At 42.9% G+C, this 13,582-nt stretch overlaps 1 long non-coding RNA gene across 1 annotated transcript in view; it reads right to left on the bottom strand.

Moving 5' to 3' along the window:
- Window positions 1-542: 542 nt before the first annotated feature.
- The window catches only part of LOC144761658 (uncharacterized), a 134,796-nt gene continuing 121,756 nt past the window's right edge, over window positions 543-13,582 (bottom strand). The window contains exon 4 of the long non-coding RNA XR_013595834.1: window positions 543-1,173. This is a non-coding gene — a long non-coding RNA (uncharacterized LOC144761658). The remainder of the gene's footprint in view (window positions 1,174-13,582) is intronic.

The following is a 13,582-nucleotide window of genomic DNA, read 5'->3' as shown; positions in this document are numbered from 1 at the left end:
GTTATGACTTTATTATTCTTTGAGTACTGCATAAATACTTTACACATTGCATCTAACTTAAGCCTGTCTGCTGTGTACCATAGCTACTAGGGAGTTGAGCTCAGGTTAATTGAAATACTTTAGGGTTGCAAGAGTTGCGTTTATTATTGGTGGTGGGTATTGACCCCCCTCAACTAATATCGTAATTCCGTACAAGGAAGAGTCAGTTTCCTTACCCTTCCACTTCAAGATAGTATATTACGGATGAATCCTAAAAAAAACAATTGGGAAATTGAACAGTTAACCACTGAAAAGGTTGCTTTTGGAGAAGCTACACTTTCCATTCTTTTCTGGAAGGATCTGGAGTGTCGCCTCATCATGGAACTCATATCCTCAAGCAGCCAAAGCTACTGTACCCACTGCAGACGCTATAATAAGAATGGACGAAATACTCATTCTATTGGCAAATATAATTCAATGTTGAACAAATGCTCCTGTTAGGTGCTGCTCTATGTGGAAACAATACTGGTAGCAGAAACAGCAAAGAAGAAAAAACACTAGAATTTGCAGTGGTAACAAAATGTCTTTATTGGCTGCAGATTTAACAAGTTCCATTCATTTTGAAAATAACATTATAATCTCCCAGGATTCACCTTATATATAGATACATTGTAAGGATGTATGTTATCAGCAAATGTATAGATAATCTAATCACCACATCCTGTTGCTACATTGAGCAGATTTACATCAAGTTAATCAGCTGCATTTTCCCTATGAATATTGAACGTGATCAACATTTGGCTATTGTAAACTTAAACATTCTTCATCAGCCTTGGCATATTCTAAAGGGTATACATTTCAACATTTGCACTAGATATTGGGCATTGTAAAATAAAATAGTGCAAAGAGGAAAAATAGGCTTCTCACTTTGAATGTTTGTTTTTCTGGAAGCGCAGGGCATTTTGATGCAGCAATAGTGGAGAAGTATACAACTGAGAATGGGCCATTATGTTTCATGCTCTCTTGCAAAGAGGCATACAATTCACACGAGAAAATACTGTATTCTTTTTGTATTTGCAAGCATTTTAAGAGGGGTTGTTTCTGCTCTGCAGTTCCTTTTGAAATAGTATGCTGAAATCAAAAAATAGGAAACTTGCTTTCGACGTACCGCCAGTCACAGCTCCTTCAGAGATTCTGCAAAACAAAATGGATGTGTGTGTTTAAATGGCAATTTAGGCTCTTGAAGCTCAGGAGATGTCACTGAAAAGGAGAACGTGAAGAAATGCAAACATAACCTATAGTGTCACAAAATATGCTTGAATGCCCACAAGAAAGCAGTCACTTCACTATTTCTATTGCTACTGGTTGAGGGTGTGTTTTCAAGTATATGCTATTTGATTAACCAAATACCTTTGCTTTCAGGATATTCACACTTTTACTCATAAAAATGAATGTAAAATGACAAAGTGACTGTTGCTACATGATGTAAATTTTACTCTTGGAAAGGGAATGTTATTAGAAGTTAGAATTATTAGTTTGCAGTGCTTTCTGTATTGTCTATATAGAGAAAAACATGTAACTTCATTAGCTTTGTAATGTTACACTATTTGCAATTTCTCATTTTCAAATTGAAAATAGTTGCCCAGTTCTTATTTGCCCTTTGCCTGAGTCTGAGCGTGCATGCGAAAAATCACAAGAAAAAGAATCCGAGTTCACAGGTCAGAAAGAACATAAGGTGGTAAAACACAATATTAGACGACATAAAAAAATTGAAGTCTTCAAGACTATAATCGAGAATAGGGAAGTGGTGATTTGATTTGTAGTAACAATCTAAATGCCAAAGTGACAGATAAATGAAATGCTCTGCGCACATGTGAAGAACTCATTTAAAACTTTATTGGTTGAATGTGGAGAACTCTTAGAGAGGCAGAGAAGATATTTATGTCTCAGCAAAATCAATGGTTAGCCAAGCCCTGATGAAACAAGCCATAATGGACTTGCATTACTAATGAATATAAAATGACAAAGACTAATAAACAATACTTTCATAAAATTGCTGAATTTGACAGGAAGCAATGGAAGGACATGAAAAGCATTTCTGTAGATGAAGATCCTATAAAGGCTTCAAAAGGGAAATGCAGGGATATCCAGAGCCAAATACGGTCATGTTTCTTGGCCGATCTTCTTCCTGCTGCGGCTTCTCAGGGTATCTTAAGTATGCCAGCAGATATATGGTCATTTGTGGTGCCTTTGTTGCAGGTAGAAACCATTGATACACTGAAAATAGCAAGGGCCTCACCTTTCTCTCAAATCCGGATTTAACTGAGGTGACAAACCACACACACTGACAGGATGAGTCAGAGGCGACAAATCTATGTGCAGTGCCAAGTAGAGTGAGAGTCCGGCATGGCGAGAACCGCTCTGTCTAGATCACACAGGTTCTGGTACTTGGAAAAGGGCAAGGCCTCTGCATTGCATCAGTACCAGGCCTTTCCCGAATCCAAGATAGCACCCTAGAGCTAGACAGAAAGAGGATCCCACTGAATGAGATATTGCCTTGATCCACAAAGGTCTGATATTGCCCTAGAACTAATAAATGCAGATGGATGCCATGGGGTTGGAGGGGGGGGAGACTTTACTACAACTGCATTTTCTGATAAAGTTCAGTAGTGAGAGCACTGGTATACTGAACAGCCTAGAGAGATGTAAGACTTGCTCGAGGTCCCATTGAAGCTTATTAGGCTCCTCAGCCACATATATTGGTGGGTGTCGCGTCTGAGAGTTCGAGGTGCAAAGAAGACTTCTTTCAACTACATGGAAGGGCACCGGTAAGGGACAGAAGAGAAATGTCAGAGGAGCCGGAATTTACACAAAGAAGATGAAACTACCAGCGCTCTATTAACGTATTGCAGTCAGATCAGGTGGAGAAGACCTACATTATTGGGAAGACTGTGGAGATAGAAAGAAATGCTTGAAAGGCTACCAGGCAGTGCTTATGTTGTAAAAAACATAAGTGGATGGGGTGTCGTCTGGAGGCCTCCAGAAGCGGCATGTGTAGGTAAGAGCAGTGGGGCTGGGTGGGTGGGATTTCGATGGACGATGACGAGGGAAAATTAAATAAATAATGAATTTTCCCTTGTCATCGTCTGTCTAAATCCCCCTCCACCCGGCCCCACTGCCCCACTGCTCTTACTTGCACAGGCTGCAGCTGGAGACCTCAGCAGCTTGCACCACCCATTCCCCGGCCAGCGCTGCTGGCCAGGGACAAACACACCTAACTTAACATAAGTATTTGTAAAGCGCACGTTCACCCAGAGCTCTCTTTGCGCTGAATAACAGATGTTCATTGTAAACCAACTCAATGGTACTCATTTTATCGACCTCAAGTGGATGAAAGGCTGAGTGGACCCACCAGGATTTTAACCTGTGACCATGAGGTCGAACACAGGCCCCTGCAATGGTCGCATTAGTCCACTGAGCCACCAGACCCAGCACCTAAGAACGTCAAACTCCTTCAAATGTGGCACTTCAGACTATCCCTGGCACCAAAATCTATAAGAATGGCTTGAGTGGTAGGCATTAGTCATTTTAATGTATATTAAATTAATAAACGACTGTTGTTGTGCTGATTTCTAAAACACTCAAACAGTGCCACCATGTGGCAGACTGTCATAAGACCTGGTGTTGGCAATATGGTGTCAGTGCTGAGCACTGGAAACCACAGGCTCAAATTAAGCACTGTTACCAGGCGGTATCACAGGTATGGAGTGGGAGCAGGGCAAAGTGAGAAGCATAACCTTAGGGCCTCATTTATGAAAAGTGTTGCATCACTGTGTAAAAACAGGATTGCAACACTTTTCAATGTGTCCGCCTTGCAACATCATGGATTTGCTGTATTTACTCTACTGTGCCTCATGTCACAAGGAGTTACAGATATGTCAGTATTTTTTAAGTATCTTTAGGTGCAGTAATGATGCATTGCCGGAGTTTGCCACAAAAGTGACACAACTTCAGCAATGGGTCATTACACATGGGCAAGTCCCATGTTAAATGCGGTTGCATCGGTCATACACCTGCTGTGAGGCAGTTGTAAGATTTTGACCTAGTGGCATCTTAGAAGTGGCGTAGTGATATGTCTAGATGTCACTGCACCACTTCTAAGAGGCTTTTTGTGGAGGAACACCCACCCTTCACACATTATATCTGATGCAGGTATAATGGAGCACAGGGCTTTACAAAGTGACACATCTGCTTAGATGTGTCACTTTGTAAATAGGTCGCAACATTGCGCATTTTTCACGCCAATGGTTTGTTACAAAAGGTGACGCAACGGTGGTGCAAAGGGCTCATAAATAAGCCCCTTAGAATCCTAGATTATCCACTGAAGGAGTTGGACACTGCAGTATGAACTCTGATTTTGTCGGCGACCAATGCATCCAAGGATAACACATTGCTTGATGTCAAAATTCAGCATCTCAATGACCTGATGAGGGGACACCAAACTGATGATTTTGAAGGTCCCCCAGTCTGTCTGAGCTAGGGATAGTTTTTGATCGTTGAGGATGGCATAGTGGCATATGAGAAATAAGAATGATAGTGCGTTTAAAGTTATTTTCCTTAACTGTGTTTAAAAGTGCTAATAGAAGCTTATTAAAACTAGCAGTGTTTTGAGCAATGCACATCGAATTCATCTGCCACCACAGTGGAGGCTGCACTAAAACTGAAAAAGCATACCTATTTTACAGAGCCCATGGCTCTGGGCCCAGGGGGTGAGAGGCACTGAGTGGGAGTGGTAGGTGCAGTGCCTTCACTTCGCATAATGGTTTGGCCATGTGCAGTGAAGTTGTCTCCAAGCCGAGCTGCGTTGCCGGATTGGAGACAGGAGGCACAGACTCCCAGTCTCACTGGGAGCACAAATCAAGGGTACTCAGTCCAATCCAGAGGCTGCTCTCATTACATGAGAGTGGCCTTAGGATTGGCCGCAGGGAATTCTAGGAGCCTGTCTGCAGAGGACCAGGAGAGAGCGCAATGCAGCTGGCTGAAGGTAAGGTAAGTTATTATTTTGTATTTCTTCTTGCTTGTGTACTCCATTGTCGTCATGCCCCCACCCCCGCCAACCCCCACCATGATGTCCTGCAGCTTTGCCAATCATCCCGACACTAGCGCTGCTGCCTTTATTTAAAGGAACTGTGAGGCATATTACCAAGGAGGTCGATAGGCGAATATCGCCGTGTAAGCGGCCGCTTTCGGCCGCTAAGCGGCAATAATTCTATCGCCCTATTCACAAGCTGTTAGCGAAAGCTTTTGAATAGGGCGATCGAATTATTGTAGGCGATAGCGAGCGGTTTGGGGCCCGCTTTGCATGTCAGCGATATTTATCGCTAATGACATGCAAAGTGGGCGTACCCAACCCGTTAGCCACTGAAAGCAGTCGATAACGACGCTATCGCCTATTAGCAAGGCAGGCATAGAGATGGAAATATTCGCGCTAAGCGCGAATGTCTCCAAATACTAACACCTTCCCCGACCAGTTCTTAGCCATGTTATCCAATGGGAGGTGGATAACATGGCTAAGAGCATTTCATCGCTAATGCGTGAATATCGCTGTATTCACAGCGATATTCACGCATTTTGCTGCTATCGCATAGATTTTTATTGCTTTTGAGATAAACCTTGCTAATAGCAAGTTATCTCAGCAATAAAAAACGGTGATGCGCGGCGATAAAAATATTGCCGCTAAGCCTACTTAGCGATAAATATCGCTATTTGTTGGTAATATGCCCCTGTGTTTTGCATGCATCAGACCTCTTCACTGTACCTCAGGTGCTGCGATTGAGGGTGAGGGTGTTTTTTTTTTACTTTTCTAGAGCAGCACGGCCATTTGTGCAAGTGTCTGGCCTCTAAAATTTCGGAAAAATAGTTGAGCTAAAGTCATGTGGCTTAGCAATGTCCCGTTAATTTTCTGAGTCAACAAAAGCGCAAGCTGTCTCGGGGAAGCTGAATGAACCAATTTAGTTTACATTAACTGTATTCCGTTTGACTGTATGCAAACAACAAAACTAGGCGGGTGAATTAGGTGAAGTAGTAGAGTCCTAATTAAACTAATGTGGGATATTTTGAAGTAAAGAGATAACTATTACCTAACTCATTTTTTAGACCTGGATTTATTACTGTCCAAAAATACAGTGTTTCATCGAAAGCTCTAAACGTATTTTACAGGCACTAGAAGTATTGTTGCAAACATTCACATTGTGTGTGGTGCCAAGAAAAGGTGACTTTATAAGAAAACAACAGAATCCAATAAAAGTAAAAACATATACCAAGAAATCTTAAAATGGTTTGAGATCGTGCAATAAGTGAGGGTGGTGACCAGCATGGAGGGTCTCAATATTATTATTTCTTTATTTATTTTTATTTTTTAATCTATATATTATATAATTTATGTAGTTTGTTAAAGGTTGGATGAATGATGATGGGTTTGGATTTTTCAAAGCTGATGGTTTATGAAATGTGTAAGATGAACAGGACAGTGGCGTACAGCCAAGGACCATTTGGAGGGAATCTTCATGAAATGGAAGATGAGTTGAGGGAAAGAAAAACACTTTTTTTCTGTTAGTCCTATTGTTATTTGTGTTAAAGAGGAGGGCTACAAGAGATTGTAATGCAACTTGTCTCTATCATAAATAACGAATTTGCTTTTTGAAACATTTACAATAGTAACGAAGATTGCTGGAGGAGTTTTTGACACTAGCAGCAAAAAAAGAATCATGAATGCAGGCGTCTTTGAGGTCAAACTTCAAATGCCAAGACTTCTATTAACATCCGTAAAGTAAAAACACAGAGATTACATACAACTTTAGAAAACTCAGCCAAACTTACGTCAGAGTAACCTTGCTTTTCAGTCTGTGGACTATAAATGCGGACACTTTTGAATAGTATTAGGGTACATACAGTTAATTAACCATATGACTTCATGATGATAGAACATTAACTTTTGGGTCCTGAGAATACATTTTACAGTGTATCTTTTTTTTTTTTCTTTTTTCTTTTTATCCTCATTAGCCAACTCGCCACCCAGTTTACAAACTGTTCCACCTGCTGGGTTTTTTGTATCTCATACGCTAGTGTGTCGAGGAAGAGGCATCGGGCTCACCTCCACAGAGTCCGGCCAGCGTATTATCCACACCCTTGATGCCAATTGACCCATCTGGTGTGCCCATCTCATCCTCTTTCCTGGGGCCTGAGTGTCAACCCAAATACTAGCGAGATAGGCGTAGGGCTTAATCATAGGATTGATGTTGCTTTGTTCGATAAACAATTCAAAATATTCCACATACCCAATCACCCAAAACGTAAAAGAAATGGTACCCAAAATGCTAGTTTTTCGCTGGTGTGATTCAACATATCTAATTTGGCTGTATATCTCATTGACTTTATCCAGTCCAAAACATTTGGAGAGATGGGAGAGACCCACAGCTTACAAAGTTCTCTACGTGCCAGTATTATAGCATAAAAAATCAATTTCACTTTGTCATTAATTCTATCTTCCTCTAGGTCATTCCTCCCAGTAATTATAAGTTCGGGGCTTACCTCTATTTGCAGGTTCAGAGCTTGAGATAAACAGTTACTCACATCTTGCCAAAAGCCTCTTATCTCCGAGCAAAAGACAAACATATGGAGGTCATCGGCGTTGGGGGTCTTACATTTTGCGCACTCCACCACTCCACTTGATTTAAGTTTTGTCAATCTGCGCGGAGTTCAGTAGGCCCTGTGGATTGTGAACAGAAGGTTTCTCCTTAAATTGGCAGGTTTAACCACTCTGTATAGTATAGCCATAGATACTTGCCATTGGTTTTCCGTTGCAATCTTTGGCAAGCTTTGCTCCCACAGGACCTCCGGAAGTAAAAAGGGGCCATCTTCCAACTCCAACATTCACCAATACCACAAGGCCACCTCCTTCTTAAAAGACCCCTCCATCGCCAATTTTGCCTCAAAGTCATTTTGTATTCCAATTCGATTTCCGAGGCCCTTCGCCCAGCTCTGAATCTGCAAGTATTTATACCTTGAGAAGACTTGCCCCCACCTCTGTTGGCATTCTCTCCATGCCAACAAATTCCCCTCCTGAAACAGATCATTCCATCTCCGAACTAAGCCCTCTCTCTTTAATGGAATTGCCAATAAATCCTTTGTCCAAGGGGGAGAACCTGGTGAGTCCCATATTGGAGCCATACAACTCAAATATGGTATCTTTAAAAATGTCCTAATCTTGTACCACATCTCTGCCAGATCATATAGAACTTTCAACCTAACCTTTTTAAAAAACGTAGGATCTGCGAACTTATACAAAAAAACTAAATCTGTATAACCACCAATCTTTAACATCACACCAAATAAGTCTCCTATTGGTGACTGAAAGCGGGTACCCGATAGCATCCTACAATTTTTCAACCCAAACGCCCATGCATAAATTTGCAAGTCCGGGGCAGCCAATCCTCCTTTACTAAGCCTCCTTCTTATTTTTTTCCACGAAAGTCGTGACCCCTTTGATGACCAAATAAAAGAAGCTATCTCGCTCTGGAGCTTGGCTAACCATTCCTTTCGAAATCCAAGCGGAATAACCTCAAACAGAAAAGTTACCTTTGGCAGGATCATCATCTTCACTAGATTGGTTCTGCCATATAACGACAAAGGTAAATTCATCCATCCTTTAAGCATGGCCGAAACTTCTTGTTTAACTCTAAAGAAATTTGTTTTCGCCAAATCCGCAATATTATGAGTAACCCTCACTCCCAGGTATCTCATATCCGTCTTAGTAACTAACCCTTCTGTGGACAAGTTCCAAGCCATAATCTCAGTTTTTTCCAGGTTGATCTTGTAACCAGAGACAGCTCCAAAGTCCTTGGTGATACCTCTCAGGGCATCCAAAGAGTCATGCAAATTTGAGGAGGAAATAACAATATCATCTGCATAGAGGCCTATTTTTTTTGACCAATTTGCCACCCCAAAAGGCGGAATCCTGTTTGAGCTCCTTATTCTGCAAGCCAGTGGTTCTATATATAAATTAAACAGAAGTGGTGACAGAGGACACCCTTGTCTCGTCCCGCGCATAATTTGCACGGGTGGAGTTAATAATCCATTAACCAGAACCCTGGATGTCGGAGAGTCATAGAGCGAAAAGATAGAGTTAGTAAATCTCTTTCCCAAATTAAGATGTTGTAAAAGAGTTTTTAGAAAGACAAAATTAACTCGATCAAAAGCCTTGGCGGCATCTAAAGCGATTACCGCCAAGGGAAGATCGTTTGTAACTGTCATATCTATAATGCCAATGAGAGCAAAAGTTAGTTCTTTTAGATAACGACCCCTAATGAAGCCTTTTTGATCTTGATCTATCAACTTAGGAATCACTAGACTTAACCTATCAGTGAGAATCTTTGTGAAGAACTTGATTGACAGGGGGAAAAACATGGCGGCCGGCTAGGTAGCGGGTTGCGGGTGTCAGGAGAGTGGCGGTGCTGCTGAAAAGTGCTGGGCGTTTGATGCTGGTAGATATTCTTCATTTTTGAAGCTCTTACCTTGGTGCTGCTGAGCGGCTGAGCGACTTCTTTGTCATGTTGTCATGTTGAAGACTTAACAGCCCTGCTGAAGCTCGGCTGCGGCTCCGATATCTTGTTTGTTTGGCCGCCATGTATTGCTCCCGCTAGGAGGCAGCGGGAGAGAGCAAATCGGCTGCGGACACCCTGTCGAGTGTTGGGCAGCAGTGGTCTCGCCTGGGGCTTGGTTCTGGCTCGGTTATCGTGCTTGTTTGTTCTGCTGCCGAACATCAGCAGCTGCTGCAGAGGTCTTGAGGAGAGGAGGAGCCGTGAACTGCTCGACACGGATCGGCTCTGCAAGCTGTGCTGTTCTCTTGTTTGGCTAGTTGCCGGTTGTTTGTTGTGGCTGGCGGAGTAATGGCTATTGCTGAGAAAAACAGCCACAGCATTGTTACCCCTGTAACGGGGGCTTGGAAAGATAGGAGTAGCAGTTTGTAGCTGCTTGGTTGCTGGATTCTCAGCGGTGGCGGAGAACTTACTCGGAGGTATCAGAGGCATTGGAGGCACTGGGAGGAGGTATGGACCTACGGAGCACACTGTTTGATAAGTTGGGTGTGATTTATTCTGTGACTACAGCGTTTCTCTAAAGAAGTACTGTGACGGCGGGGGTGAGGAATTGGGCACCAGCCGGAAAGCAGTGAAGGAAGGGATGTGACTGGGTTCTCACTTTTCTCTCCCTGCGGTTCAGCACGTTTCCCATATTATTATTGCCGTTACCGCTGTGATCCAGTGGTTCAGACTCTCTGCCGTGTGTCGCATGGCGGAGGCTGAAGGATCTGCACAGCTTTGGGAGGAGCTGGATGATGATGAAAGTGTGCAGCGCCCTGTAATTTCTACACGGACTGCTACTTGGAGAAGAGCAGCTTTAGAGCTGAATAGAGGTCGGCAAGCCGTGGCTAGGTCTTCTCCGAGAGGAGTTGGTGGGCGAGGGAGAGGTGTGGAATCCCTGGAAGGGCTGTCATTTAAGTTAGCTGATACTAGGAAGTTGGCAGGCAAGACGGAGGCAGCTGAAAGGGAGCACGAGGTGGAACAGAAAGCAGGTAGTGGGAAGAATAAAGTAACAAATAGAGTAGAGTCCTCCCGAGACCCGTTAAGAAGCATTAAGAAAGTAGAGTTGGGGATTTCCCCAGATAAATAAATAAATGAATAAATAAGCTGAAGAATCCGCAGAAGGTGGTTGACCGGGGCGAGGAGAATAGGGTGGTGCCAGTAAAAAAAAGGAGCTGGAAAAAAAGGCTTAATCATCAGTTGGTAACAACACCTTCCCTCACTACTTTCTTTAAACCTGTTCCAAAAATTCTGGTTTTAAAACCGCAAGATACTCAAAATAACCAGCAAAAATCCCAACTAGACCCAGAAGAGGACTTCAGTTTAGCAAATAACTTAGAGAATATTGTAGCTCAAGACTGGTCACGACATACAACTCCCAATAGATTTCAGGTCTTCACTATGGAGGATGAAGGAGAGCTGGTGCAAGCAGCTGGCGCAGACAACCTGGATATGTTAATACGGTCAAGCGTAGTCTCAGTACCGAGTGGAATTGATATCTCACCGCAGTTAAGTGTGGGATTAACTGTCGGAGCAAGTTCACAGGGTGAGGTAGCGGGTGGGGGTGTTGATTTAATCGACACAGATTCAGAGAAGAGTCATGTGGATCCTGAACCTGATACCTCGGATCTCTCGGTAGGGATGCTTCTTAAGAAGCTGGAGAAGGATATCCATGAGGGGTTTGAGGCGTCGAATAGAAGTTTTGAGGACTCAAAGAAAAATCAGGAGAGTATTAGAGCCTCTTGCAGCCTACTTGAGACTAAGTTTGATATTTTGAGTGCCCTTACAGAAGTCCTGGAGTCAGAGGCAAAAGTGATGCGGGAGAGGGTCTTTGATAATCACAAGGAGATTCTTGCTATTAAGTCTAAAGAACGTGAGACAGAAGATAGGGTGGAAAGGCTAGAAAATATGAAGAGAAGGAATAATCTGAAAATCTTAAAATTACCCGAAGGAAAGGAGGGCTCGGATATCAAGACTTATATAGTACACTTGTTAAAAACAGAGTTAGAGCTGGATGAGACAGAAGAAATTTTACTTAAAGATATACAGAGGATTCACCGAGATCCCTTCCGGTTGAATCCGAACCGCTCCAAACCTAGGAAGATCTTGGTTAATTTTTTGACTTACAATTTGAAGGAAAAGATCTTAGCATTGGCTCTAAAAAGGAAAAGTATAACAATAGATGGAATTTCTGTAGATATCAGATCAGACCTATCACCCGCTACAGCAAATAGACAATGGGAGTTGGGAAAGCGTATGGAACCGCTTAGAGCATTGGGGGCCACAGTTCAATTGAAGTTCCCAGCTTTTTTAAAAGTTATGTGGCAGAATAAAATGTTTACATTTCGGAGTACTGAGGAGGTAGATGATTTTTTGGAGCAGTGCCAAGGAGAATAGCGAGCTCAGCACTGTTGATATACTACATTTTTAGTTGGTGATGATGCACCGCCACTCGAAGGCATCCAATGGGCCTATTGGCCTTGGATGTTTTGGTTGGGTGTTTCCAGGGGAGAGGTTAGGCTATGCTTGAGGGAGGGAGGGGGGGTTGGGGGTTGGGGGTTGGGGTCGGGGCTGGGAGGGGGAGGAGAGGGCGGGGTGGAAGAAAAACAAAAAAACATCCTCAGGAGCGTTCTTGTCACTAGTCTAAGGAAAAGATGGGATAGCAGGGATGAATGGGGTTAAGCCTGTGGAGCTAAGGTTCCTTACATGGAATATTAATGGTTTGCGAGTGAAGTCTAGGAGGCAGCTGATTTTGAAGTATCTTGAAGATTCCCCAGCACATGTGATAATTTTACAGGAGACGCACCTGTCTGCAAGTGAGAGTAAGGATATCTTCTCTTCTCAGCGGTGAATTGCTAATGCTTTTTATACTCCGCAAGAGATAGTGACAAAAGGTGTCGCAATATTGGTTAGAAAGGGGGTTAATATCTCTATGGAAGAAAAGGTGGCGGATAAGAGTGGAAGATGGGCAATAGTGAAATTGAGGGTGGCCGGGGAACAGCTAGTAGTGGTATGGTTATTATGGGCCAAATGTAGATGATGAAACCCCTTTGGATGAGTTAGCTGCAGAACTGCTGGATTTCTCTGGTAAAATAATCATGGCGGGAGATTTCAATGTTGTGTTAGATCATAAATTAGATAGGTCGAATAATAGCAGGGCAATAGTAAATAGCAAGATGGCAGCTAGGATAACATTTCTTATTGCTCAGCAGGGTCTTTGTGATATTTGGAGAATAAAAGCAGGGCAGAAGGTAGGGTACACTTTTCATAATAAGAAATATAACCATAAGTCCCGTATAGACTATTTTTTGCTTGATATAAGATTGAAGGATGAGGTTGCAGAAGTGGAACATCTGGGGGCGCACCTCTCTGACCATTCGGCTGTGGCTTTGAAGTTAATATTAGGAGCGGAGGGTTCGACTTCAACTTGGAGGCTGGATCGGACAGTCCTCTTAGATATGGAATATGTAGGTATCTTGAGGAGTGAGATACAAGCATTTTTTGAGGTTAATGAGGGTTCGGCTAAAGCGGAAGTTGTTTGGGACACCTGTAAGGCTTTTTTGAGAGGGAGGTTGGGAGCACAGGGCGCCAAGAGGAGGAGATTATACCGGAGGAAAGTTCTGGATTTGGAGATGGAAATTCGCACATGGGAGGAGGCAGGTGTAGGTTCAGGGGGGGGAACACTGGGTGAGGAGGAGGTAAAGAACAAGTTGTTTGAGTTAAAGCTAGAATTAACATCTATATTGTCACAAAGAGTTAAGGAAAAGTGGGAGGCTAGTCAGCTAGCGCATTTTTCCTATGGTGAAGGGTGCAGTAAATTGTTAGCTTGGAAAGCTAAAAAGGACTTGCTTCGGAATCAAATTAAGGGGGTTAAGAATTCAGCTACGGGGTCTCTGATTACTGATAGCAAAGGGGTAGCAGAAGCCTTCCACACATTTTTTGAGGATATATATAGGGAGGATTTA

This window comes from Lissotriton helveticus, chromosome 6 (genome assembly GCF_964261635.1).
Source record: "Lissotriton helveticus chromosome 6, aLisHel1.1, whole genome shotgun sequence".
Classification (NCBI taxonomy): Eukaryota; Metazoa; Chordata; class Amphibia; order Caudata; family Salamandridae; genus Lissotriton; species Lissotriton helveticus.
The sequence above is the reverse complement of the archived record's forward strand: the minus strand, read 5'-3'. Positions and strand labels throughout refer to the sequence as shown.